Source organism: Venturia canescens, chromosome 7, assembly GCF_019457755.1.
Source record: "Venturia canescens isolate UGA chromosome 7, ASM1945775v1, whole genome shotgun sequence".
NCBI lineage: Eukaryota > Metazoa > Arthropoda > Insecta > Hymenoptera > Ichneumonidae > Venturia > Venturia canescens.
In genome coordinates this window covers 18,764,358-18,789,185 of record NC_057427.1, presented here as the reverse complement: position 1 = coordinate 18,789,185, position 24,828 = coordinate 18,764,358, and the positions used below count along the sequence as shown (strand labels likewise).

At 33.1% G+C, this 24,828-nt stretch overlaps 1 protein-coding gene across 1 annotated transcript in view; it reads right to left on the bottom strand.

The window, feature by feature from the left end:
- LOC122413474 (ephrin type-B receptor 1-like) overlaps positions 1-23,889 on the bottom strand; it is a 220,987-nt gene extending 197,098 nt beyond the window's left edge. The window contains exons 1-2 of the mRNA XM_043423849.1: positions 23,549-23,889; positions 22,209-23,420 (exon numbers count right to left, since the gene is read on the bottom strand). The gene's annotated coding sequence lies outside the window, so the exon portion shown is untranslated. The remainder of the gene's footprint in view (positions 1-22,208; positions 23,421-23,548) is intronic.
- Between the last annotated feature and the right edge of the window lie 939 nt (positions 23,890-24,828).

The window sequence follows — 24,828 nt, the reverse complement described above, 5'->3', positions numbered from 1 at the left end:
TAGAAAGTATGTGAAAACAACTTTCTTAATGGTCCACGTTAATTTTCGCGTAATTTTCAATAAAATTGAAAAAATTTATTTTTTTTCATTGAGAAGGACACTTTTTAGAAAGCTGGAAATTTGAGAAGTATTTGTTTTCGTTGTCTACAAACCACGAAAAAATTGGCACGATGGCAAATCAATATGTTCACACTGTTTTGTGTGTTTTTGCGGAAAAAAGCTTCTGATTTTTTTTTAAACCCTTGTAACTTTGAGAATAATGGACTGAAATATATATATTTTTTCTTGAAATCTTGGATTTTTATTGCACTTTTCGGAAACAGCATGAAAAAACAGCTGATATCCACCTTGTTTACTGTTCATCAGCGTGAAGCAAAAAAATGTCAATTCCAATAGGAGGGATTTGTTCAATTAAAAAAAAAAAATTCTCTCAGAATCTTTGACTAATTTAAATATTTTTCAGACTTGTTTTATCGCGGCAAAATTCTTCTCCATATTTTTTCTCTTTTATACAAATTTTTCTTCATCATACAGGGTGTCCCATTTTAATCTTACACCTGACTTTTCTCGGAAAATATTGCTCGGATCAAATATTGTGTGCAACAAAACTTTTAGGGGTTGAAGGGGGACGTTTGATAAAAATTGGTTTGTGGATCCAAAATTCAAAATGGCGACGTTAGAATGGCCGACATGTTTTTTTCGAATAGAAACATAACTTTTTTTCATCACCAAAAAATTTTTCAGCGCCAAACCAACAACTTTTGTTGGAAAAATTTTTTGATTAAGTTCATATTTTTTAAGTGAGAACATCATTTTCAACTATTTTAGAGGTATCCAGGATGTACCGCGGAGAGATCTTTAACGTACCAAGTGCAAGTGCGTTTGCGTGTAAGGAGAATATCAACGATTTCGTTGGGACTGAAATCAGCCATTGTTGCTAATTTTCAGAGTTTTCCTCTAATTTAAGAACTCTTAAAAATTTCGACAATCAAGAATTTTTCTCCGATTTCAGAGCCTTTACAAATTTTCGATTTCATCTCTTGCTAATGGCTGCGGAGTCAGAAGATAAACGTTTCAATCAATTTTTCATCCGTGGGCGATCACAATGACTTCTAAAATAAAAAATTCTTCTCTGATTTAAAACTCTAAAGTAAGAGAACTACGCAAAGTCAGACTACGTCAGTACTACCAATGATGTTTTGTTTAATCTCTTACAAAGTGAACTTACCTTTAATCGTAAGCGAGGCTTACGCTTAAAGATAAGTACACGCAAGCGAGGCTTACGCTTAAAGATAAGTTCACGTAAGCGAGACTTACGCCTACTTTTGAGTTGTAAATCAGAGAAGAATTTTTTATTTTAGAAGTCATTGTGATCGCCCACGGATGAAAAATTAATTGAAACGTTTATCTTCTGACTCCGCAGCCATTAGCAAGAGACGAAATCGAAAATTTGTAAAGGTTCTGAAATCAGAGAAAAATTCTTGATTCTCAAAATTTTTAAAAGTTCTTAAATTAGAGGAAAATTCTGAAAATTAGCAACAATGGCTGATTTCAGTCCCAACGAAATCGTTGATATGCTCCTTATTTTAGGGAGGTATCGGGGCAATTACTTCCGAGCTGAAAATTTGTATCGACGTGAATCACGAGAGAACATGAAGGAGCGGATAAGAGCTGTCTGCCGTGCGATCCCGAGAGATGTTCTCCTACGCACAGTTGATGGTTTTGAGAGAAGAGTTCAGGCATGTTTAAACATGAATGGAGGGATCTTTGAACATCTGTAGGGAGGGATCAGAGTACACTCACAAGGAGGGTTTGGAGTCCGAAAATACTGCGGTAGTGACGAACCGCAGAGACCTAATCCTTGTGAGCTCGTACCTATGGGCATAAAGGCATTGCATGCCCTTCTTTTTAAAAAAAGTTGAAAAATAAAATGAAAATAAAAAACACACACACATGCACCTCCACGTATGCACGCATATGCAGACGCACACGCAAACGCACTTGCACTTGGTACGTTAAAGATCTCTTCGCCGTGCATCCTGGATACCTCTAAAATAGTTGAAAATGATGTTCTCACTTAAAAAATATGAACTTATTAATCAAAAAATTTTTCCAACAAAAGTTGTTGGTTTTGGGCTGAAAAAATTTTTTGGTGATGAAAAAAAGTTATGTTTCCATTCGAAAAAAACATGTCGGCCATTCTAATGCCGCCATTTTGAATTTTGGATCCACAAACCAATTTTTATCAAACGTCCCCCTTCAACCCCTAAAAGTTTTGTTACACACAATATTTGATCCGAGCAATATTTTCCGAGAAAAGTCAGGTGTAAGATTAAAATGGGACACCCTGTATATTTCATATTTTATTGGGTTGAATGAATAAAATGTTTCGATCCAGCCACGATAGATAAAAAAAATAGTTCTCTGTTTTGCACGGTTGAGTTTGTCACAAAGATATCATCTACACCCGCAAGACTATGCGTTTTTTCTTTTTGGATTTTCTTTTTATTATTTTGTCATCTATTTTTTCTCTGCACCGATTCTGGTAAGAATTGGTATCCAAGACTTTTGAGATCGCTGATTACGAATTCAGCAATGGATTTTCAAATTTCAAAATGGCGAATCCAATAAAGCGATCGTCAAATGCTAAAAATACATCAATTTCAGGGAAACTCAGTACCTAGAGGTTTTCGCGATCACGGATTACGTCACTGGCATTGGATTTTCAAAATTCAAAATGGTGGATCCAATGTGTTGGACATAAACTTTTAAAAACTCAACAATTTTTCTTCAATCTTGTATGTAGGGGATTTTTCGTTCACTTTTTACGAATCCGACATTAGATCTCTTCAATTCAAAATTGATCCGGCGATAGATTTTTCAAAAACAGTAGAAAAAAATTACAAATAACCGAAACATCATTTTAAGAATAAAAACCTGATAAAATCAAGGAATGGATTAAAATCATAATTACATCAGAAACTTTTTTCTGCCAAAACACACAAAACGGTGTGAACATATTGATTTGCCATTGTGCCAATTTTTTCTCGTGGTTTGAAGACAACGAAAACAAATACTTCTCAAATTTCCAGCTTTCTAAAAAGTGTCCTTCTCAATGAAAAAAAATAAATTTTTTCAATTTTGTTGAAAATTACGCGAAAATTAACGTGGACCATTAAGAAAGTTGTTTTATTAGAAAGTATGTGCAAAAACCGAAAATTTATCTTTTGACATTTTTTTTGTGTGACCATTAGTTTTCAATACACGGAGAACTGAAAAAAAAACGAAAAAGCAAAAACTGTGAGTAAAATTGAGCAGTTAAAAATTTGAAATTATTTATAGATTTTTCTGACACTTCAGACGACACATCAAAAATTTATGAAGTCATTTAGAGATTGTAAAAAATTGGGGTGGCCCACTTGATATGGAATACCCCATATATATTTCCGTGAATGATATTGACATGAGGTTTATTATTCACTAAATGCTAATAAGGTCATAAAGATCGCAAATGTAATAGTTCATCCATACTGTCCCAATTTTATGGTTAAAATGATTTTTCCTGCAAGAAAAAAGTAAAGAAGAGAAAAAGAGAAACGTGAAAGCGGAGGAATTTAAGAGTGTTGTGTAATGGAAAATAAAGCGAAAATTACCAACTACGTTACAGGAGACTGTAGGAGACTATTACAGAAGACTACAACGTAGGCGTGTAACGTAGTTGGTAAAGCTAACCCACAAGGTCAAAATAAAATTCATTTCTAAAGCTCTCCCGACGTTTTTTAGATCGATGGTAAAACGAAATAAAATATTGAGAATAAATAAGACATTTCTTCTATCTTGAGAATGAATTGTACCTTCCGAAAGATTCGAAAAAAAAATCCATACTTCTGCATATTTGTCGTGGCAATAATTTTTATCAGCTCTCTGTGAAATTGTATCATCAAAAACTTGTAGATGATCATTACCATTGTTATGATGCTATTTTATCAAACATTGGATATTTTTTCCCTTGGAGAATATAAAAATAAAAACAACCCATGACAGGCGTGACGAAGGAGAGCAAGAGATTACAAACATATAGAACAAAGAAGTAAAAAAGCATTGTCTGGAAAAACATTTAGAAAAAGGCTCAATTCTAATCAAAGGGTTTATGCATTGTTATTTTTTGAGAGGATTTCCGTTCTAATTTGTGAGTCTGGAAATGTGGAGAATGTGTGTTGCCGGGAAGAATAAAGAAGTCGAAAGCGAAGTATTCCGTGTAACAAAAAACTTGGTTCAAAAATATCACAGGTTTATTGGTCAAAGAGTACAATTGTTGGCGCGTTGTATGCTGACGTAATGTCTGTGAAGCACATCGATTCGACGTTAACCCCGGGATTCACCGAAGATTAAAAATGACGAAGATTAAGATCTACGAAGACAGTCCGAGAAACTAAAAGCCGAGAAGTGTTCAGAGGAAACCCGAACTTCGTAGTTTGGTGACAGAGGATGACGTGGTCGTAAATCGCGACAAACTCTACCACTGTAAATACGACGTTTTCCGATAGCAAAAGAATATTTCCGAGGCAAAGAGAAAAACTGTGAATTACACTACTGTGTTTACAAAGAAAATGAAGATAGAGAGATCTTGCGGCTGAGTACTTACAGGCTGCGGTGGCAATATTTTTGAAATATCAAGTAAGTGAAATAATATTCATTATTCATATGAATTTATAAAGAATTCTTACGAAGATGGATCAATTGGTATATCACAACCATGACTGCGAAAGAGATAGCTGCAAATTTCGAAATCTAAATTCTCTTACCGAGTTGCCCGATTAAAAAAAGGCTCCGTCAGCCGATTTTTACCATCGTCCTGCGTAGGCTGACAGAGTCTTTTTTAATCAATCAAATTGTGTAAGAGAAATTCGATTTCGAAATTTGATGTTATCTCTCTTGCACTCACGGCGAGAACAGGAATATTCCGATTAACGATTTGAATTTCGACCGAAGATCCTGAAACTCAATGGGTTTGATACCCCTCTAGACTGGTTTTTGGGACACCCTCTATATAAGAGAACAATGCGGGGTCCAAATGCCAAGTGACGTACTGATACCCTACCATCTTATGTCAAATCTCTCTATGGCGACAATTTTAAAAATTGATCTGTAGCGTTTGAAAATTTTAATATTTTTGCCCTTCACGATAAGCTAGCAAACTTCAATGACCTTTCTGAAAACAAGTTCGTATTTTTATTTATACGCTATCATTCAATCGGGGGAAAAAAAGCGTAAGATTCGCAAAGCAGAGTAAACAAATTCTCACAAATCTGTGTTGACATCTGCTGTATCAAGGCAAAAAGTTGTGGCACGATTACCAAGACAAAATTGTTATAACAATCCGTTGCGGTTTACGGACATGAAGCCTAAAATCATAATTTTCCAATTATTGGAACCTGATCGACAGTTTCGATTTTTTCAATAAGACAGAAGATATTTTACCGCAGAAGACGTTACAATTTGGAAATTTTCGATTTTCCGCTTTCGTAATAAGAATTTGTAAACTATTTTGACGGAATTCTGTACGAAAAAAATGAAGGCTAATGATTACAAAATCACAAATATTTCTCTTCAAACTTCTAAAAACGGTCTCGTTATGTTTACGAGAAAAATCATGCTTTGTACCTCGTACGAATATTTATAAACGTAACAGCACGAATGCTGTGGAAAAATTGGAGACAAGTACATTTATGTTTTATGCCACCTGGACAGTAGTCTCAGTGAAACCCCATGTGACACTCGTGTAGTTCAAAACACAAATGCACGATGATTTATAAGAAGTTGTTCGATCTATTCTCTGGAAACTTGCTTCAAATGGCCAATTCATTACTAAAGGTTATAAAAAAAAAACATTCCAAACGTAATTAATTAAAAAAATAAATCTTCTAATTCTTGGTAATGTATGAAAAACGTTTGATTCAAAGGAACAAAACGTTGTCAAATAAATGCAAAAGTGACGAGTACAGTGGATGACGAATGAAAAAAATTCAAACCATAATGGTATGAGAAAAAAAAATTACGAAATCAACTGTAAATAATTTCAACAAAATAATTAAGAAAAGCTTTCACAAATCATGAAAAAACATTATATTAAAAAAAATACAAATTCGTAAATATATTGTAAAGGAAAGAAAATTCAAATACAACGTGAAAAATTCATTCCTACGGGAAGCATCCGGAACTTGAGAAAGTTCTAGTTAATCAAAAAAGTTACCATCTCAGTTATGTGCAGCACTAAAATTTATAACATCAATCGGAGAATGAGTATTTTATTAGTATATAATCCACAATTTTTCATAATATGAAATTGTTCTGAGAAGCGTTCAAATCCAAAAAAAAAATCAGGATCCCCTGGTATTCACAATATTCGACGTCGATTTCGTATCGGTACAAATGATGTTTAAATATGTGCGAAAAGTACCTGTCCCGCCCACAGGTTTGTTTTTGGCGTTTGGCGATTTTTTTCCTTGTACTCTAATATGTTTTGTCAATTGGGAACCTTGGCATGGTGGAAAGCGGGTTGGAGGCCGAGATATTATTTTGGCTTGTGACATCTAATTCGTCGAAAAAACACTGATACCGCACAATCAGTATCCTAGAGAAGAATATTATACACGAATGCTGTAGGATTGTAATATATTTGATATTTCCTTACGGTTCGAAATAATTTTCGTTGTGTGATTTAAGAAGTTTTGTTTACATTTTTTGCGGTATAATGCGAAAACGGGCGATCATCAATGTAAATGTCCAAATTTTTTTTCTCCGAGAGAGGATTTTTACGGCTTGATATCAAATCTTTTTTCTGTGGTAGTTCTAAACGACAAAAAATATTCTTAAATAAAATTTTCTAAAGTTCTCCAATGTTTATGTTGTGATATTTAAAATTATTTCTCCAATGATTTTCTTTCAGTTTTGTACAATTTATAACAGTTTGATATTCTTCGAATGTTTGAAGTGATACCCTCAATTTTTCAACCAGTTTGAACATGTTCATAATTTTGTGGAATTAAAATCATATTCCGTAAGGTTTTTCAATATTTTGTATCATTCTGGAATTTTCCCCCGTCATTTATAAATTTTGTTTTCAATTGTTTTGATAAAATCATTGTGAATAAAGAAAATATGAAAATTTTTCAATGAAACGAATTTTTTGATTGATTTCCTTAAAATTTGACAGAAGGAGAACGAACAAAATATATATAATGTTTACCAAGTCCACCAGAATTTGCAATTTTCACATATTTTTATTGAATTCTAATGCTAGCAATTTTTATTTCATTAAAAACCGTGCCTCCAAGGACTTTTTGCAGCAATCTTTTCCATTCATATTATCATACCCAGAGATAGACAGTTGACGCACCCATGTCGATGCACAAAATTTTCAAACTCTGCATTTAGCCACCAAGATTCAACCAGACAAAAGAAAAAGTATGAAGTGCGTCAAAACCAACAGAATTGCTTACTTTTTCATATGAGCATTGCATTTTGAAAACATAACTTCTTATGCCATTCATAAACAGGCCATCGCTGAATTTTTGTAACATTCGTCATTATTTTTTATTATTGATTACTATTTATAATCTATATCCAAATCCTATAATTCATGTATAAATTTTATTATTTGTAGTCCATATTCCATAATAAAAAATAGGAAGTACTAAGTACCTAGCATGCATGTCGAATACACAGAATTTCCAAGTTTGCAAGTATCTGCTGCGATTTATTCATTTAAATTTTGATACAGACAGAAAAAATCACCACCGATTCATAAAATTTATTATGCCAAAACTCAAAGGATAAAAGACAGCACACTTGAAAGTGAACAGAACTCATAATTGTTTCAAGTATCTTCATTCATATATTTCAGTTGGAACCAAAAAGTGAAAAGATTGGCACACCTACCGCTTCACAGGACTATCAAAGTTCATAGGTACTCGCTGCGTACCAGTAATACAAACTTTGGTGCTATGGGGCAAAAAACTTCAAAATTACCTGAAGCACATTTTTGAAACTTATTATGGGATATTCAAGAAACAAAGTGACAGATACACTGCATGTTGAAGTAAATCAAATAGTGTAATTTAGTATGTCTCCATGGTTATACACGGACAAAATATTTGATCACATCCAAAAATGATCAGGCATAGACTCATACCATATGAATTTTTTAATCCATAATGCCAATGGTAAACATGGTCTGGAAATACTCAATATACATGTCGCTTCATCATGTTGTCAAACTTAAGAGGTGTTTATTGCATTTCAAAGATACAAATTTTGATATCACGAAAAATAAGCAACCAATGACTTATTGAAATAAATTCCCAAATTTATCATGCAACAATTCAAGTCAATATCTATGTATTTACATGGTCCAAAGATTTTTTCAAATTCGAGTTTATAAACAAGCAATCATGAAAACTTTTCGTTATGAATTTTCCAATTTATTGACATCAATATAAGGAAATAGAAATACGAATGTCACTCGAATTGTCTAGAGAATGAATAGAAATTGGTATCGATACACTATAAAAGCTAAGGAGGTGGGAAAAAGGGCCCGGTGAATAGAACCAAACTAAATGAAAGAAAATTCGACAACAATACATTGGATTAGACACTTTTCCTTGACCAAAGATTTAAAAAATTTATTTAAATTCATTTACATACAACCACGCATATTTTTTCATTAATGTCATTACACAACATAAAATTCCTGTTTGGAAAGAACGTTTGAGAGGTTATAATGAACGAACGTTTTTTTTCTCATTAATATTATTATTATTCAACACTATATAATTAGTCACGTCATTAATAATATCGATTCCTTCCACTTTACAATAACCATTATTATTTTTTTACACTCCGCACGCAACAGCACTTTGGAGATCATAACCTCAAACGTCAACATGAAGTGAAATCTTTCAAATGTGCTATCTTCGTATATATTACGATAATTGCACAAAACAACTCAAATTTCTGAGAAACGTCTGTTTTTTTCTTTTATTCACTCAGTTATTAACTGTACTTTTTTTTTCAATCACAGCTAGTTGTACACTGAGTCTCGCCTTTCGATCGAAATTATGTCTGCTGTTAAACCCGCTACACACTGTCAATAATATTGCACAATAAGTTTATATGGTGTGTAGTGCGCCATGAATTTAAGATAGCTCAAACTTCTGTTCAATGATTGCGCAATGTTTCAATACTACATCTACACGTTCAATAATATTGTGCAATCACCTGCTATATTGCGCAATATTATTGACCGTGTGTAGCAGGCCTTACCGTGCTACGTCTTTGTATTTAAATGTCTGCTGTACTACCGTGCTACGTTCTGAAGATTTCGTCAGATTTCCAATCATCAACAACCAATTTCAACAACCAATCATAACATCTGTAAATGGATGTCGTCAGATCCAACCAATCAGAAACTCGCGAGCATCAAAGTGCCTTTGATTGTGTTGTAAATGCAGACACATAAATTCTAGAATGTGTTGGTAACTTTTACATAATCTTGAGCCCGTGCAAAGTTTTTTCTCAGCAATTACGCCACCGATCATGTTGATTGTGGGTGGAATCGAAAGAGAATTTATTAATTAATCTCCAGTTCAATTTTCTAAGCCTCAGATGACTCAGGAGTTTCGTAATTGAACAAAATGACATGCCAATTTTACCCCCACCACCGCAAATCGTTTTATTCAGAGAAAAGATAGTCTCGGCGAGCTCGGGCCAGCAGACGACAGGGCTGTCAATGTACCTGTCCCGAGACTCTACCGAGGCTCAAGATAGTCTCGGCGAGCTCGGGCCAGCAGACGACAGGGCTGTCAATGTACTTGTCCCGAGACTCTACCAAGGCTCTTGATATCTGTATATACGATATATATCGTCAATTGTGTGGTTGTAAATGAAACGGAGTTTGACGTTTACGAAGTGCGAGATACAAAGTGCGAAACAAACATAAAAACATAAAAACAGTGTGTACAATAGAAATAATGAACTTTCGGAGTTTTTTTACAAATTTTAGTTATATGGTTGCGTAAAAATACGTCAAATGTATGGTTAGTAAGATATTGGCGAGTTTGACGTTCCAACGAAGTGCGCGATCATAAAGAAAGACGTTATGAAACAGTGTTTTAGAAGTTATTTCGAAGTTTAGTGGAATAAGTTATGAACATTAGATTTATACGTCAAAATTATATGCGAATGAAAATGATTTATATTTTTCTCAATTGTGAAAGAATCTGTTAGTTTAACCTATAATAACCCCAAATTTTCTTTTCGAACAACAATTATGGCTCATAATTTTTCAAGCAAATATCGTGCCGCAATGTTTGTATATCAGAGCATCAAAATAAATACCCAAAATCATTTATTAAGAAAAAGTGTCGAATTCTACTCATTGTATTTATCATCATTTTCATACGAGTTGTCTTTTTTCCTTCTTCAGTTTGACTGTACTCTCCAGTCCCTTTTTTTTACATTCAGTTTGCAATGGATCCATACCAAAATTTATTAATTAATTAGACATTTCCTTGCACTAGTTATGACAGTTTATTCAAAAGTTTTATGAAGAAGCGTTTAATTAAATTGCTCATTTATCCATGTGAATTTGAAGTATATCTTTGTGTATAGTCATTCACTTTCCGCTTGGGTCGTTGCTTGATAAATATGAAAATTTGCTTCGAAAAGTCTTCCAGAGAAGCAAAATATTCATCTTCTGCAGATATGCAACAGTTTCTGCAGATATGTAATATTTCATCTTCAAAATGTAGTGGACACGCACAAAGTTTGACAAATCTATGGAGCACCATATATATTGAGAATTTCCACTCCTTGTGGCACTGTCAATTGATAAATTCATTCCTGAAAGTCTACACCTGCTGGTTTTTAGATATAATCAAATGTTTTGTCTGAGCACTACCGTAAAATATAGGAAATTATTGGATTTTGCTGTATCCAACATGCGTTGTGTCTTCTACATTTTCCCCGCCATTGTGACAATAATTCTAGAAAATTTGTTTCAGGAAGTTTTTGAGTGCTTTTTTATGTCAGCATCAAAGTTTGTATTACTGGTATGCAGTAAGTCCCTGTGAACTTTAATATTTCTGTGAAGCATCATGTGTACCAATCATTTCACTTGTTTGTTCCGACTGGAACATATGAACTCAAAAATTCTTTACTGAAGTCTTCAGCTGCTCATTTCTGCATACGTCTGAAAATTGTTGCATTGAAACCAAATGTACAGATACATCAAACAATATTGAATTCCATCGGATTTTAATTGCACTGTCTTTTTTTAATTTTGGCTTAATTAATTTGAAATGTCTGTGGTGCTTTATCTGTTAGTATGAAAATTTTGATGATTAAACCGCAGTAGACACCTGCAAACTTTAAAAATTCTGTGCATTGACATATGCGCTAATGTAAGTATAATCACTTCCTATCTTTGATCATAGTTTTGAATGACATCGGAATTTCTGGTTCCAGGATGCAATGTATGCATTGAAAGGTAAGCAAGTCTGTTGGTTTTGACATGCTTTATACTTTTCTTTCTCCGGTTGGACCTTGTCGGCTATGTGCAAACTTTGAAAATTTTGTGCATCGACACCTGTGCTGAGTATTTCCATTCTGCATCTCTGGATATGGTAACATGAATTGAAAAGAATGCTGCAAAAAGTCATCAAAGGCACATTTTTCAATGTCATGAAAATTTCTAGCTTCATCGATTTTTAAAATGTTTTCAAGTGAGGACTTTGAGTGCTATAGAATTGTAATGTTTTTGAGTGGTGTATATGATTTTTTTCACGGTTTAAAGAAACTTTTAATACGCTTCGAAATTTTTCTTTCATTTTTTTGTGGTATCTTGCGGAAATAGATGATCATGAATCAATATATATTAAGTATTTTCACTCCATGTCTGCGATTGGCATTATGGGTTGAAAAATTCATGTCTGTAAGTCTACACCTGATCATTTTTGGATGCGACCAAATATTTTATCTGCATATGACCATGGAGACATACAAAATTGCACAGTTTTGCTTGCTTCAACATACAGCATATCTTTCACTTTTTTTCTTGAATGTGACATAATAAATTTCGAAAATGTGGTTCAGGGAATTTTGAAGTATCATGAAGTATCATAGTATCAAAGTTTGTATTACTGTAATATATGAACGAAGAAATTCATTACCAAACTCTTCAGCTGCTTATTTCTGAATAGGTTTGAAATTGCTGTCTTCCAAAATAAATGCACAGATACATCAAACAATTTTGAGTTCTGTTCGCTTTTTAGTGCAGTCTTTTTTACGCTCAGTTTTAGCATAATTAATTTAATGAATTTGTGGTACTTTTTTTGTCTATATCAAAATGTAGATGAAAAAATCGCAGCAGATACTTGCAAACTTTGAAATTTCTGTGTATTGACATGTGCGACAAGTATTATCATTTTGTGTTTTTGATCATGGAATATGGATGTATATAAATTATACATAATAAAAATAATAAAAAATGCTACAAAAAGTTATCGGTGGCTCATTAATGAATAGCATGAGAATTTATGGTTTCAGAATGCAATGCATATATTAAAAAAATAAGTAATTCTGTTGGTCTTGATGAGCTGTATACTTTTTATTCTCCGGATGAACCTCGGTGGGACTACATGCAAACTTTGAAAATTTTGTACATCGACATGTGTGCATCTACTTTGCATCTCTTGTTATGGTGATATGAATGAAAAAAATGCTATAAAAGACCATTGGAAGCACATTTTTAAATGAAATAAAAATTTCTAGCTCTAGAATGCAATATATATATCTAAAAACTGCCAATCCTGTTGGACTTGGTGAGCATTATATGTTTTCTCTCTCTCTCTCTCTCTCTCTCTCTCTCTTCCTGCTAAATTTTGAGGAAAATCAATCAAAAAAATTTATTTTCCGGAAAAATTTTCATATGTTTGGTTATTCACAATGATTTCGATTGAAAATTCGAAGAATATCAAAATCGTTATAAAATTCACAAAACTTGACGAAAAACATTGGAGAACATTTTTTTAAACATCACAATAAAAACATTTAAAAACTTTAACACATATTTAAATATAATTTGTATTGATCCAATCAACGTCGAATTTTGTAAATAATACCAGAAGATCCTGAAAGAATCGGTTTTCTTATAAGTCTCTATCACTGTGAAGTAACAAATAACTTTAGCTTTCATGTGATTTTTTTGGATTTAAAATCTTCTCAGAACAATTTCATAATGTTGAAATTTGGAGTTAGTCATAAATTACTTGTCCCCGAATGATATCATGAATTTTAGTGCTGCACGTAACTCAAGTGGTAACTTTTTTTAAGAAAATACTTGCCCTCGAATTGATATCATAAATTCTAATGCTGCAAGTAATTTAGATCGAATTTTTGATTTGATTGATTTCGTTGTTAGAATAAGATAAGAAGAATGGGGCATCGTTTTTCAAAATGTTTTCAAGCGCGATATTTCGGTTTTTTATTCCTCATGTTTTGTTTGAATTTTTTTTCATTTTACAAAATAATTACAGATTCGTATTTTTTTCAATGTGATGTATTTTCAGGATTTGTGAATTTTTTTTCCAATTGGTCTGTTGAAATTATTTACAGTTGGTTTCATAATTTTTTTATGGATTTTTTTTTACATTTTTCGTAATATGGTCAGGAAACAAGGGACCATCAATGTACTTGTCCCAACTTTTTTTCCCTAGGGGAATTTTGGAGGTTTATTTAAGGTTTCAAATGCAAGAACAAGAAATTCGACATTCTTGAAAATTCCAGTATATAAAGATTATTACCCTACTTACGGTTGGACCACGCTCAAAATTCGTAAAATCATAAGTAATATCTATGAGAATTTTTCAAAACAAAGTCAAAGGACCTAAACAGCCAAAAAAAAGATTTCGATGGAAAAAATCTTAAAAAATCGACTTAATAATTTTATATTTTTTGCATGTCATTCTTGAGAAGTTCATTGAAAAAAAAACACCATAAAAAACATTCAATTTGATGTAATTTCGAACAAGTTATACCCATTTGAAAAAAAAACCACTTCTATATTAAAAAATCCGTACTTCGGTAACGGCTTGTTGAAAAAAATCGATAAAAATCATGAGCTCTTTTTCACAGAATATAAAAAGATAATACGATTTAAGCCGAATTAGAAAAGTGAATTTCCGCTGTAGGTTGTGTTGGCATGGAATGCTTGATATATTACAAGCTACAGATTTCCAAGTGGTCATGATCGAAGAAAAAAAAAATACGTGGAATCTCAACATTCTCCAAAGTGCTGTGATTATCTAGAATCGGGTGATATTTACATTGACGATATTTATTCGAAGAAAAACGAGTTACTACTAGAGTCTTCAGAGCAAACAATTCAAAAGATGTTGAGAGTACACATATTGTTTATTTTTTTCTTTTTATCATGACTACTTACAGCTCTGTACCCTAACACAGCTCGTAGGTGTCAATATCTCAATGTTCCTAGGAATTAACAAAAAGTGACATTTTCCACAAAAATTTTTTGTTGCTCGTGGTTTCTGTTCAGGGATACTAAGTGTAATTAGAACCCTTCTTCTCATTAATGTGCGAAGATATTTCATTCATGAGATGATCAACTTTTCTACATCACAGTGAAAGCTTTATGAGTTAAAAAAGTTTATAAGATTTCGGTTGCAAATTGTTGGTGACAGTTGTATTTCCATATTAGTTGCCACAGTTGTAATTCAATTATTCGTTGGTAAATATTTTTGCATTAGAAAAACAAAATTCTGACTCATTTTATAAGGCTTATTTTGTATTTTTTTGTTTTACACGGTTTCAAGGAATTTTTTTTCAAACATATCGTTCCAAAGTCGGCAGTTTCGATGTTTTTCTAAAACAATCTTTATTTCAAACTTATTTGAGATGATTGTTTTCTATAACCTGTCAACACATCCAAATATTTTTTTATATTTGTTATTTTTTATGTTAGTGTAAAGAGGACTGTATTGTAGATGTTTTTGCTTCTTCATTTTCAGATATACTGTTTTTTTTTTCAATTTTTATAGTTAGGAGTTGCTACGCTATTCATATATTTTTTAATGAATATATACCACAGAAAATTATCATTTATCCCTGCAACAAATGTACTCATTACTTATATTCCTTTATCGATCAATTTATTTATGACTCACCACATAATATTTTACCTGAACAAAAAATACACATCCCCATCTCATATAGACTCGATTTTACCAAAAATTAAGAAAAGACGGGCTTCGTGTATAAAATGGAGTGCGGTCATTTGAAGAGTGAAGTTAGTTCTGCACAACAGTGTAAACAAGTGTAAAAACAAATCCATAATAAAAATTATAAAACCAAGTGCAAATAATTTCAACAGAACAATTCGAGACAAATTTCACACCGATGCCCCATTCTTCTTATCTTATTCCAAAAGCTAAATCAATTGACAAAAAATTCGGTAATTGTGCCGAATCACGGCTCCACCTCAAAACAGCTCCAATTTTTTTTATACCATTCTTTATCACCAAAAAGTTATAGCCCATGTAATATTAAGGAGGCGCATGACTTTTAACCCCTTAAAAAAATAAAAGAAATGATAATACGAAGTGGTGTAGGATTGTAATGTAGTAAGTGATGTATAGTGTGTGACTGGTAAACATACATACGCACACACAGCGTACACGCGCACGCACGCGCACACACACACACACACACACACCTTGTCTGGAACCGTACACACATCGAAGTTTCTCTAAACCCGCCCAGCGATACCACACGCACACGCGGTGATGTTTCTGCGAAATCGGTGGGTGTACTCAAAGCACATCACATTGTTAAGTAAACACACACATCTCGAGATAGAAGTTCATTCAATCATCATCTTTCAATGATGTGTCGAAAAAATCAGCAATTGCTTGGTGCAACCGCTTTGTATGGTCTGGAAATTTTCAACGATACAAAAATTCAGCGATATATCCACTCATAAAGTGTTTTCTTCGTCCATACTTTGGAATCACGGACCGTGCGTAACGCCATGTTCGCTCTATATTTTGTGTAGCGTATGTGTGCGTATGCGTATGTGTGTGTACAGCTTTTGTTTACCGTTCAGAACTTGCTAACTTAAATATTGCTACTAATTGTAATTTTTTTTTAAGGGGTTAAAAGTCATGCGCCTCCTTAATATTGTATGGGTTACCATCTACTAGTGTTAGGAAATAATAAAAAAAAATTTGGACCCTTTTTGAAGTGGAGCCGTGATTCGGCACAATTACCAAAAATTCTACCTAAGTTACGTGTAGCATTAAAATTAATGATATCAATTCGAGGCCAAATATTTAATAGTAATTCGGAATATTCTTTCTTATGGGGGAACCATCAGGAACTTGAGAGAGTTCTAATGAATCAAAAAGTTACCATTTAAGTTACGTGTAGCACTAAAATTTATGATATCAATCGGAGGACAAGCGTTTTATTAGTAACTCCGAGTTTTAACAATATGAAATTGTTCTATGGAGCGTTTAAATCCAAAAAAATCAGATCAAAGGTATTGCAATTCGTTACATTATGGTGACAGAGATTTAGAAGAAAACAGTATTCGAACAATTTGTTCAATAGTGGCAACATGATACTGATGATTTATTGTTGATTTTTTTTTAATTATTTAAACAAATTATAAAGATGTTTGTCTTACGTATTTTTCCGCGTAGATCACGATTCTGAAAAGAAATTTGCAAATTTTCAATTTTTGACTATAATTTGTTTAAACAAATTAATTTTGCAAAACTAATAGCAAATTCGTGATCAGCGACCCGAAAAACCTAGGCTACCGCGTACGATTTATATATAAACTTCAAGGAACTCGTTCTCATCACAAAATTTGTTTGCCCTAAAAATGAAACATTTTATTTCAGCTATTTTACCGTTTATTTGCAATGTTAAGCCCAGGGGGGAAAAAACGAAGTACATACTTTGAAAGTAAAAACATCGAGGACACGATTCATGCCCTTTATTATTGGAAAATAATAGATAAGGCTTCCGAATCGTGGATTGAAAAAAAAACGGATCTCGAAAATTGCGACTCTTTTGCTTTATTTTGAAAAAATATAAACTCGGCGAGAGCCTCAGCCCAGCAGACGACAGGGCTGTCCATGTACTTGTCCCGAGACTCTACCAAGTCTCTTGATAAAAAAAGAGTTTTAGCCAAATTTAAATAGCACCATTGAAAAGAGCGCCCTCAAAAATAGCCGACAACGAAACTTACGAATTTTTTCGACGACGTTTTCATAATGAATAATCCCGTAGAAAATGGTACATGCGTAAGGTGTCTTTTGGACGTTAAAGGGTTAAATATCAAACGAGAAGCCGCATGGAGATAAATAATTATAGACAACAATTTAAACCATGGATGTTTGTTTTATGTATCGAATGTTTGAAATTCTATTCAAAACTCTTATTAACGTTGAAAATACCGCATAATAGGTATATCAGTGGATAATATTATCCACTAATGCTGTAGAATTGTAATATATTAGATATTTTTTCACGGTTTGCAATACTTTTTATTACGAAGTTTGAGAATTTTAGTTTGACATTTTTGAGGCTTATTGCAAAAATAGGTGATCATCAATGTACTTGTCCGAATTTGTTTTCATCGAGAAAGGATTTTTATGGTTTGATATCAAATCTTTTTCATGCGGTAGATTTAAACGATATGGAATGTTTTTCAATAAATTTCTTAAAGTTTTTGAATGTTTTTATGTGATGTTTAAAGAAATTTCTCCAATGATTTTCGTCAAGTTTTGTGCATTTTATAAGTATTTTGATAGTCTCCGAATGTTTGAAATGATTCCCTTAATTTTTCAACGATTTCGAATGTTTCCACAATTTTGTGAGATTGAAATCATTTTCTATAAGGTTTATGAATATTTCGTATCATTGGAGAATTTTTCCGTATTATTTATAAGTAATTTTGTTTTGAATTTTTTAGATTCATTGTGAATAAAAAAGATATCCAAGCTTTTTAATAAAATAAATGTTTTCGTTGATTTCCCTCAAAATTTAACAGAAAAAGAGACAGAGAAAAAAACATAATACTCACAAAGTCCAACAGAATTGACAATTTTTAGATATTATATATGACTCTGTCGAACCGGTCAATTTTTTTTCGATCATCTCAGATCTACCTCATCACTGGTTATATCAAAGTACTACTAAAAAGCACTTCATGTGAATTTTTTCAGATTTTTAATTTCATAATTTCAGAAAATACCGTTTTTTTGAAATGAATATATCTCGGAAACTTAAAGTAACTGAAAAAAAATGTTTTCACATAATAGTTGTAATTTCGTGTTAGCTTTCGAGCAGACGACTCAAAATAATTTTTACGTTCTGGTAACGATGATTTTTTACGGAAAAAGGGGGGAATTATTTTTTTATTCAGAAACAGCCAGTTTTTTTTGGCTGAACAAATTACAGAGTTTTTCAATATGTTTGGCGATAACGCGAAAAAATCACCAGAACGGCACAGATCGAGGTCCTACGGTAAGAAAAATGAAATCACACGAATTCATTTTTTTATTCCGGTACCTCGATCCGTACCACAAATGTATAAAAAAAATTAATTTTTTTTACTCTAGAATCCGTGCCACTCTGGCGATTGTTTTGCGATATCGTCAAACATATTGGAAAACTCTGTAATTTTTTCAGCCAGAAAAAGGGCTGTTTCTGTATAAAAAAATAATTCCCCCCTCTTTCGGTAAAAAATCATTGTTACCAGAATTTAAAAATTATTTCGAGTCGTCTGCTCGTAAGCTAACACGAAACTACAACTTTTATGTGAAAACTTTTTTTTTCAGTCACTTCAAGTTTCCGAAATAAATTCATTTGAAAAAAAAAGTATTTTCGAAAATTATGAATTTAAAAACCTGAAAAAATTCACATAGTCACCTTTAGTAGTACTTGGATATAATCAGTTACAAGGTAGATCTGAGATGGTCGAAAAAAAAGTGGCCGGTTTGACAAAGAATCCTTATACATTACATTCAGAAGCTAGAAATTTTTATTTTATTAAAAAATGGGCTTCCAATGACTTTATGAAGTATTCTTTTTACTATATACAGAGATAGTAAGTTGATGCAGACATATCAATGTACAAAATTTTCAAATTCCGCATGTACCCATCGCAAGGTCCAACTGGAGAAAAGAAAAGTATTTAGTGCGTCAAGACCAACAGATTTGCTCATTTTTCTAACATATGCATTGCATTTTGAAAACAAATTCTTATGCTATTCACAAATGGGTCACCGCTGTCAATACACAGAAGTTTCAAAATACCCGCTGCGGTTTATTCATCTACATTTTGATACAGACACAAAAAAGTACCACAAATTCATTAAATTCATTATGTCAATGCTAAAAGTAATAAAAACAGCGCACTTAGAAGCAAACAGAACTCAAAATTGTTTGATGTACCTGTGCATTGGTTTTCAGAGATAGTAATTCTAGAGCCATTCAGAAATAAGCAGCTCAAGACTTTAGCAATGAATTTTTCCGTTCATATATTAGAGTCGAAACCAAAAAGTGAAAACATTGGTACATCGGCTACTTCACAGAAATATCGAAGTTTACAGGTACTTGCTGCATCCCTAGTTTTTTTTGGTCGTTTTTGTACTTTTTTCAACCGATGCCTGGTCGTACAATCCGCTAGGAATACCAGGATAATACAAACTGTGATACTATGGGGAAAAAGATTTCAGAATTTCCTGAACCACATTTTTGGAAGTTATTATGTCACATTCGAGAAAAAAAGTGATAGACATGGTGCATGTTGAGGCAAGCGGAAAGGAGTAATTTTGTATGTCTTCATGTTTATACGCAGACAAAATATTTCATTGCATCCAAAAATGATCAGGTGTAGACTTACATACATGAATTTTTCAACCCATAATGCCAATTGCAAACATGAAGGAGAAATACTCACTATATATGTCCTTTCATGACGTTCTTAAACTTTAGAGGTGTCCATTGCATTTCAAAAATACAAATTTTGATACCACGAGAAATAAAGCACCCAATAACTTTTTAATATAAATTCCCAAATTCATCATGCAACTCAAGGGAATATCGATGCATTTACTTGGCCCAAATATGTTTTTGAAACTCGGGTGTATAAACTAGACACTTCGTTATAAATTTTTCGAATTGTGTTGTTGAAATCATTACGAGGAAACAGAAACACACATATTATCTAGAGAATGAATAGAAATTGGTAGGGATACTCTGTAAGCTAAGGAGGTAGAAAAAAGGGACTAGAGAACACAGCCAAACTCAATGAAAAAAAATATGAGAATACATTGGATTAGACACTTTTATTTAATCAACATTGTTTTAGATTTAAATTTAAATTTAATTCAATTTAATAAATTTAATTTAAATTTATATGAATTCATTTATATACAACCAATTTCGCGTGTTTTTTCTTCAATATATTTGCGTGACATACAATTTAGGTAGACACACAGCTCGGAAAGAACGTTTGAGGTTATAATGAACGAACGTTTTTTTTTCTCGCAACTCCTGTTGAAAATTTAACGAAATAAAAACAAATGATTGCAAAAAAATTATGTCACAAATAACCGTAAAAGTCAAAGTGATATTTTATATATTAACAAACACTCGCGAACAGTTGTGATGAAATTAAATTAACCCGCACTTTTTTCACAAAACTCGCATAACACATTTTTATTGCTTTATAAGAACTGTAAATCGAATTTATATATCTCGCACTGTTTCCCCGAAATTTTATTATATAGAGACGATGAACGAATTTACGGAGACGGTGAATGAAAGAAATTATTTTGACAGTCGATATAAACAATGTGACACGAAGACCGAGAGACCGAGTATCGTAAACAAACATGACAACGATGTGACAAGAAGATCGACGGTGTGAAGACAGACGCCAGGACCGATCTAAAGTTTTCTCATCGGTGATTAGTTAAAGCCAGTCTTTTCTTTTACGCTACTAATCGTGTTGGTTTAGGGCTCATTCGAAAGGGATTTTGAAAATTAATCTCCAAACCTATTTTCGCTTTACAAAACGTCTCCTGAGCTCCGCTATTCTCGAAAGTAACATGCCAGTTTTACCCCCACCACTGCGAATCGTTTTATTCAGAGAAAGTATAGTCTTGGTGAGAGCCTCAGGCCAGCAGACGACAGGGCTGTCAATGTATTTGTCCCGAGACTCTACCGAGTTTTTTGATTAGTCGATAGTCGGATACTTTCTTACATTGGTATCGATTCGATATGAAACAATGCGTTGAGTACACGTTTCACCAGTAAAAATACATTCCAAAATATTTTGTTGCAAATGACGTCTAATTTTTCAGTTCCTTTTTATATACTACAACTTTATGTTGTGAAAAAATGTCATCACTTGCCCCAGCCCAAAATTGCTTTACGGACACATCTTTCGAAATCATCTGAAGCATAATACCAAAAGTATCCTTTGAAAAACGAAAAAAAATTATCAAATACATGGAAATGAATACTCTTTGTATCAAACTGACATGAAAAAGTGTGTAATTGAGTTAAAGTTCACAAAAAACACAGTAGGTGTTTTTATTTAAGCAGGTAGTTCATGCACGAAATTATTTTCTTAAGAAAGTTTTGAAATGGATAGTCGATTGACGTGCACTACAAATTGTAAAGGGTTAATCTTATTGGTTATTAAGATAAACGTGATCAAATATGAAGAAAAATACCCATAGGTATATATGGATTATATTTACTTATAACGCATGAACGCTTCTTACGCTATATAACGAAGAAACGCTTCTTATCTAAAAAAATATATTACATTAAAGATTGAACGAAATTGGTAAACTCTGACATTAATTTAAAGTGATAATATCTTTAATTAAGAAGTAAAAATCGACCCAATTTAGGCACCCATAAAATACGATCCTACAGACATATCTATCTTAATTAAGATATATTCAAGATATAATCAAATTAAAAAAAAAAAGAGTAATTGTCAATGTATTTATGCATAATTCATCAAAAACCCTTATCACAGAATTTTCAATACGAAATAATTGAAAAGAAAAAATAATGAAAAGAACGACGTCAAAACTTACGCCTCAAATCGAAGAGAAATCCACAACGGCACTCGATACATCCACTGTGAATTACACTCTTTTAGGGGTTTATGATTGTATAGAAGTGATACATTATGGTTTTACAATTGAATGCACGACACTGTCACAATTAAAGTAACACTTATAAGAGATTATCCTGAAAACGCGCACATTTTTTCTTGACTTATTCGCAACTTTTTTCGTTTTTATTAGTTTTTTGTCACTCACACCGACTTATTTACTTCGGTATCGTATGAAATGTTTGACCCGACGACTCCGTCAACCGTCTGAGGTCTTGAAACTCGTATTCGAATAAACTTTAAAACTGCAAACAAATATTCCCAATTGAATTTTGTTCCCATGTACAGTTGTTCTACCTATGACGAAATTTTTTCACTAACAAATCGCACTTGACTCCTAAAAAAACTGAAACTACTCAGGGTAAGCGAGACTTTGCGGATGATTGGTTACGGTCGATAGAGGTGCAATGGATACGAATGCAAGCGCCATTTTAGCTCGTTGCAGCAGTCAGTTCGGTCGATTCTCGGTTAGGTCTGCGCCAGGGCGAAAGTAACGTCGCGAAAGGTGGCTTGCAGGGTAGCAGCAACCGAGAAACTCAACTACCGCAGATAGTCTTATTCTCCATCAAGAGCCTTTTTCTGCTTTATAGAGCATGCCAATCTATCTACAGGCCATGCTCACTCAATTGATATACAATAAAATTCGCATAACGAATTCATATTTCAATCAAAATCCCATTACAACAACACACTTAAATGCAAACAAATCCTTTACACATCACTGTCTGGTCAAAAAAGATCAGTGGTCACTGTAACTGCACTTCCCTGTATTTGTAAGTCTTGATTTTTCTACACACTTGTATCTCAAAATAAGAGATGGATAAATTTTCACTGTTACAAGGTTTAAAATAGCCGGGACCGCGAAGATGCTTTTTCAGTTAATTATATTTCGATATCCTCACGCGTCTCTCCAATTTTCTTTTAAAAAAATACTCGTTCATAGCTTTTTTTAAAAAAAAGATACACATTTCATACGAAAAAATGGAAGTTGTCACAAGTTTCCCACAACTGTACACAAAATAAAAAAATTCAAAAGGTTAGTTCCTTTTTCGTTGTTCCGAATAAGTTTTTTTTAGTCCTGGTTTCGTTATTTGCTATCCACTTGTTCTATTATATTTCTCTTCACTACCACCTATTGGATCAAAATCAGAATTAAAATATGTGGTTTAACATCAGCGAGAGGGCGGGGGGGGGGGGGGGGGAGGGATTGCTCGAGAACCCAAAAAAAATGGTTGAATGATTGAAAGATTTCGAACGCACGAGTGGAATCACCTCTCTCTTTTTTGCCGCACACACACAATCAGTATAAATAAATAAACGTTTGATATACTTGTATATGAGTATATGTTGTAGAAGTTGATTAAGAAGACGATCGTGTATTATTTGGAAGGCGACGCACTTTGTGACTATATAACGATCACAATGAATATTTTTGAGATTCTTTTGTTGTGTGGTTGGGCAACACGAGTCACGCGGAACTCGTACGTGCACTTTACATTACGTCCATCCTCTAGGGCGAGGGAACACGAACTAGGGACTGAAATAAAGAGTAGTAAGAATGCCGCCGCTCGTCGCTGCCGCTTGGTTGCCGCGATGCCAGTGACGCTGCAGCACTGTCAAAGCGGCGTGCATCAGTGTTTCTCAAACCATACTCTGTACGGAACGTCATTGCTTCTTTCTCCATTACACTTCTCTCCATATATAATATGGAAACTCACCAAAAGTTGACCAACGAACAAGTCAGCAGATCGAGCCAGTTCCTTGTGCCTCCCACTTCTCTCTCGTCCCCATCTCTACCAGCACACCACTACAAATAAAATATATATATATATACAAATTGCTCAGCGGAGGCAACCAAGAACGCTCCGAGCTTGCCCGGCTAGTTTTCGCAGTCCCGCTATTCGGATGTTTCACACTTGATCACTCAAACCAATCCGATAAATCGCCTAAACGGTGCTGCTCTCTACAATTCAATATTCTGTGTGAACTTTTTATTAAAATTTACCAGCCAGTTAAGATACAGTTAACACGATTTTTCTAAGATAAGACAAATGGATTCTATTTTTTAGTGATATAACTGATAGAGTTATTGTCATAAGCGTTTCTGAGAATTGCATTTATATTGGTTACAATATTTTTAAACGATTGTATGATTTCCCAAGTATATCTGTTCATCGCTAAAAATCCTGTCCAATCTGTAAAACCGACATCAAAATATTCGTTTTTTTTATCACTTTATCTTTTATCGCTTTCAATTTTATTTATCTTTTTTATTAGACGTAGAATCTTAAATAAAAGCAATTAATAATATTTGAAATATTTGAATGGTTGTTATGTGCATTCTTAATATGCATACCTACTTTCTACTCGTGAGTCCTTTATCTATATTAAAAAGTGATTAAACAATTTCTGATGTTTCATTTTAACGCTTGGAGAGTTCCAACGTTTGAATTTTGTAATTTTCAGTCTCAACACGTTGGCCAATGATGATGTCCTGATAACTCACCTGAATGAATGAAAATCATTGAAATTATGTATCA